Genomic DNA, 6,081 nt, shown 5'->3' with positions numbered 1-6,081 from the left:
GCGCTGGTTGAAATAACTGAAGCATTTTCCACAAGAGACACTGAAAGAGAGAGATAGAGAGAGAGAGAGAGAGAGAGAGAGAGAGAGAGAGAGAGAGAGAGAGAGAGAGGGGGGGGGGGAGATGGAGAGGGAAAGGGAGGGACAGAGAGTTTGTCTTTGAAACAGAGAAACAGAGAGCAAGAGTCTGCTGTGATTTAATAAAATAAGCTGTGTGCACTTGGGAGCAATGATCATGTGGATCATTACAGAACCCTGGGCATGAGACACGGCCATTACAAACGCGTTACATTTATCTTCAATTTACCAAGTCGCATTCACATGAAACAAAACAACAGTTTTAATCGTGTTCCCGATGGTCTGTTTACAGCTTGTTTAGATTTACACAGTGTACAATGATTGGTGAACGGCAAGCCAGCTGACCTATGTGCAGAATGACCAGAGTGACCAGAGTGACCAGAGTGAGTAGTAATCATGTGGTGTAAGGAACTCTAAACTCGTCCAATCAGGGTTGTGAGGAGGCAGCCGAGCCGCGTTCCTCTGTCCTCCCCCACAGAAAGACAGCAATGTGACATCGTGTAGACTTTCACGGTTCATTGAACGCCAGAGAAGCCTGGGGCTACGTTAGTCATATTTATATCGTTGTGTGTACATCCGGCACAACAGCAGCAGTTGTAGTATTAGACAGGGTCCTACATCTCGCCCTCTCTTCTGACAGCTTGGAGCTGGCTATGGGTGGGTGGTTATGTGAATGACCGCCTAAGCTAGAATGATCTGCCTGTCAGATGAGGAATGAGTCCTGTTTCTGCTCTGCCAATGTACTGACACTTCATTTGGTCCACGTAAGTAACAGGTTGTCTACTGTTTAATGGTGATGACCTTCTGTAGGAACTCATTATGCTGTTTGTTTCTGCCTTGTTGTAATATTCCAAGAAAAAAAAAATGGAAATCAGTTTCAGTGTGACAGAACACGGTTGTACATGTGTCACATCCGCGCACGGGCGCCAGCCCTCTAGAGGGCGACACTCACCCTAGAGCACCTAGCACTAACCTTCTACTACAATGAGCTCCACCTGCGGTGATCAACACTTCCTATTTAAGCACTGGGTGTCCTTCCCTCTTCACTCTGTCATGAAGTTTGTTGTGAGTACGCCTTCCGTTCATGTATTAGTTGTGTGCCTCTACCCCCGAAGGGGATACTTATTTCGTTTTGAATTGTACTTTTGTTTATGGATTACCTTTTGTTGGACTCAACCATCCTACTGTGGAGTACCCCTTTGTTAAATTGGAATAAACCATTTTTGTTGAACCTGATCTGCTATCTGCGTGTGTGCCTGAAAACCCTGGCCTGATAACATGTACATATACACATATTACATGACAAAACAATGTTAACAATACGGTGTCTGTGACATGCTACGTCCAGTGTGCTTCCAGACGTCCAGCAGCCTGTGCTACAGACGGGTCACCAGGGTCCCACCTTAGTCCAGTAGGAGCCGGATGAAACAGGAGGCTTTGCTGGCGACATCATACGCCTTCCTCTTTGCCTGGAGGCCTGGTTCTGCTCCATGTCGGACCCAGTTAAAAGTGTGTCAGTCAAATGTGTCAGCCAGAACTGTCACGTCCTGGGACAGTATCCCCAGCGGACTGGACTTCTGTACCTCCAGGCTGAGTAGCGCACCTTGTCGCTCCACTAAAGATCTATTAATGAGTGAATCTGTGTCTATGAATCAGGCAGACAGAGTCAGACTTCCACAAATCCAAGCTGAGTGATTGTTATGGCATGGTCTGTTTGGCGTTTAACGAAAGACATAGAGTGAAGGGTGAAGTGACTTGTAACTGTAAAAGTGGCTGAATCTGAATCTGTAAAAATGCGCAGGCCTGATCCCAACCCAAGGGAAACACAGACTTGATCAGTTCAGTTCAAACAGGAATGATAAACTACTCCAGTTTGTCTTTGTAGCTGTGGCCATATTACAAATCAGTGATCTTTCAGTAGGACACTGACATCTGACAATAGCTGACATTGGTTTATCCTGGCATGCTGTGTGTGTCATTTGCATACAAAACGTTCAACAGATGTAAATGTGCCTGTTATCTGTTTATTGACAGTACCTCTTTATGAACTGACAAAGCTGAATGCAAAGGGGGACACGTATGACATCACTGCTGCAATAGTCTGCCTCGAGTCTCCATCAATCTCTCTTCCTTCCTGTCTCTCTCCTCGTCTCTCTCCCTATCCCCCCCTCCTTCTACATCTCTCTCACCTGCTCTTCCTCCTTCCCCTCCACCCTCTCCATCCCTCTCTTCTCCTCCCTATGAAATCACCATTTAGTATGGCTATCGCGTGCCTGCGCCAGTCCATAATAATACAGTATGCAGAGGATTAGCCAGGGAGTATGTGTCATTATAATGCAAGGCGTTGCTCCATATCACAGAGCTAGAACGGTGTGTTGAATGAGCCCTTACAGAATGGCTGTGACTCCATGTAGACATAATGGCCTGACGTATTGAGCACAGTGGAACAGTGTGAACGCCACCCCAGGCTTGAAGCATGTGTGCGCCATACTGATGAGAGTGCAGGAGTCCTGCAGGCAGCGAGACCAGGAACTCTGTCCAATAGAGAGCGCCAGAGAATACGACGCCATTGTTGTCGTCTTCATCATCATCAACCCTCAACGGTCTGCAATGGCGGCAGTCATCTACCATTAACATTTTCACATCGCCGTCAACCTCATCAGCCATCATCATCATCATCACCACCCGTTGCAATCTACCATTATTATTTTCACAACTTCCTGACAGTCATCCTGCCCCAAAGGTTGCTTCAACATCAATACCCTGCCCTTGTCCTAGTACAGTCTGTGGTGTATTGGATTAAAGAGCTGGGAGCTCTCCGTAAGGTCACATATATGTACAGAGTCACACCAGTTACACAGTTATTATGCCCAGGGTGCCAAAAGACCTGCCCTAGAATCCCTGTTGATGAAATTCTTGGGCTGGCCAGCAGCATCACCCACAGAAAAAAACCAGCCAGCTAGAAACACATTATAATTAGACTGTTATAGGACAGAGGAACATGTAGTAGCAGCCTCTCCTCAGAGTGACTTGCTGGAGAAGAATTATATTGTGTACAATACAGTCACACACAAAACAGCCAGGTATGGAGAACAGTTTTCTTTTTTTGCTTAAGGTTAGGCTATCATTGTTCAAGGAAGACACAGAGCGTGTTGTTCAAATGAATGATTTACTGTTTTATGAGTGTTTGTTCTGTAACTGAAAATATACCGCCATTACAAATGATGATAACACAGATAAAATGGTCGTGAACATAAATTGCACCACCACATAAAAGGTAATGGGTTGGCATTAGCAAACTCTGATGTTGCTAATGTATAATTCAACAGTGAGTTAGCATAGGCTATCAACAAAGCCGACTGCCTCAAAGTACTGGTCACAAGGGTGATAAGGAGAATTGATGATGACCACAGGTGGGGAAATGGGAGATTCAATCTTAATGGTAGCAGTATGGATCATCCTACCTAGGTATAAACACACACACACACGCGCACACCAGTGGCGATGTCTTTAAGACTGCAAAGGAAGCTCAGCTTCCCCTAACATTAAAAAAAAATCATGGTCAAATATTTACTATTGTGTTAACATTTTAAATGCGTTAGAATACGTTTATATCGAAGACCAGTTCGTTCAGAACAAGCTACATAGGCCTTACATTAGCAAGTCGACTGTCTGATTTCCTTCTTATACATTCCCGTAGTGCCACAGTGTATTTCCCTGTTGAAGCTCAGCTTCCATGGACCTCAATGGTGCTGCTTTGAACAGCTTTTTTAAATGCTTCGAAACTATACGGTCATTGGATAAATGCTGCGATTATGTCCCGCCCTGGACGCTCAGCGTTTCTTGGGGTAAATGGAGGAGTGGGCTGGCCTGGACGCTGGGCTTCCGCCTGATGATTGGAGGGTCTGTCAAAAGACTGCATCTCCTTTTGATTGACAGTAATTTTGTGCTATAAAAAGTCATCGAATCTATTCAAGCTCAGTCCCATCGCGGATTTTGTAACTGTAGTTGAAAGACAAACTGCTGCAACTTATTTCTTGGTATTTGCTTGGCGAAATTGCTTAACAATTTTCATCATACATTTCATACAATTATACACCGCGTTCCTTGTTTCAGTTTAAACTAATTTTCACATTTCCCCCTTCGAGATTAATATTGGTTTGTTACATCGTTCGTTCATTCATTAATTCATCCAGTAGGTTAGGCTAGTGTCGTAGGGGTGAACTAGCCAGTGAACTAGCCAAATAAATGGAACGTGTTTAGGATGTAGGCCGAAAATTCGCTCCCCTCTTTGAAAGACCAGCATCCGCCACTGGGGCACACACATTATTGATCCACGGCTATTGGTAGACTAGGGACTTCCTGACCTTTGCATGCAAAGACCTTCCTAGAAGTGAGGGTAACATTGGTTCTTAGAGGTCGATAGAAACAGAGGAGCATATGAATCAGATCTTTAGGTCTTGAGAACGGCTTCCACACCTCAAAAAAAAATCTCACGTCAAACGTCTAGTAAACTGTGAAATAGGCTACTGCTGCAAATGACAGCTATGTTCCACTCCATCACCCACCACACGGTACAGGACACCAATGTTTGGGGAACGCCTCGCTGTAAAGCTTGGTTTACGTCCTGCGACGCAGCCATTCAGTTTTACGCTATCGGGGTTCTGCTGTGGCAAGACGGAGAGCTGTCAGTGTATGGCTGATATCCTCCTCTGCCCTTCAGATCAAACACGCCTGCTGTGGGTGCTAGCAGGACCCCCTGTGGCCTCCTTTCCTAAAAAACCTCCTGATGACGAGCGTCAGGATGACATTAAGTATTTAACACGACACCTGCTGAGTCCACCTAAATTTTAATAATTAATTCCCGGCGTTAATAAATGATCTGCTCAAGACGTGTTGACATCACTCCATTGAGTTTGTTTAGATTGCAGGAGAAGTAGCCTAATCTTCGCCATCGCGGACCGTCAATGCCCAACTAACAATTACACTGATTACGTAAGAGCTGTCACCCATTCAGATAAATGTGGTTTTGTCTCTATGGTGTGCCACTGTCATCTCAGTGGTGGCCTGACAAATTATCTGATTATATAAGACAACTAAAGAACAAAACCAATCACTTTTCTTTCCTTTGTTAATAGCCTAATTCTCTCTCTCCATCTCTCTATAATTCCTCTTCCTTAACAGGCAGTGGAAAATCCAGTAATGCTGTCGAGAGTATCACTCAGTAACAAGAACAATTAGCCTATTTAACAATCATCTTACTGTATTCATTAAAATTGCATCCCCTTCCAATAATTTGTTAAAGGCTGAGTACTGTATAGCACAACAACGATTTGGTCCAGTAGGTTAATTGTATTAATCACATCAACACACATTAATTATGCACTTGCCCTTTATGACACCCTGTAATCTCTACCTGTAGACCATGCTGTTGCTGGCCTGAATGCATCCCTGGAAAGGTTGGCCGTAGACATGGAGAAAGTGCTCCAGGCGATTCCGCTCCAGGGCCTTGCTGGCTGGTATAGCCCCAGGGAGGCAGCTTGTGGTGGGGCACACTCTGGGCCCTGTTCCCTGCCGATGGTATAATGAGCTGGGGACTCTGTCTAACCTCTGCCCACCTCTCAGTCTGGGTATGGGGATCTCACTGCATGCCGCCTTCAGATACATCTCTAGATCATTTCAACAGCAAAGGTTCAGAGAATTGTTGGGTGATATATGCATTTAGTACATCTTCTAAAACAGACGTGTTTATTCACCCTGTCTCTTGCTAAATATTGTTTGGCACAGCTGAATACTGTGGACTGCCACTCAGTGTTGGAATGCAGAGTTCATTTAGGATGGTAGGATTCAGGAGGTTATCTGTGCTTTTGTGATGGAAAGCTCCCGGCTTACCACTGTCCTACTAAAACAATTTTAGTCTGAGATATTTAGGCTGCAGAGAATGTCAAACACACACATACAAACACACACACAAACACACACACGAAGAGTGACAGCAGGCTATTG

The sequence above is a fragment of the Hypomesus nipponensis genome, chromosome 10 (genome assembly GCF_054491055.1).
Source record: "Hypomesus nipponensis isolate SF chromosome 10, ASM5449105v1, whole genome shotgun sequence".
Taxonomy (NCBI): domain Eukaryota; kingdom Metazoa; phylum Chordata; class Actinopteri; order Osmeriformes; family Osmeridae; genus Hypomesus; species Hypomesus nipponensis.
The sequence above is the reverse complement of the archived record's forward strand: the minus strand, read 5'-3'. Positions refer to the sequence as shown.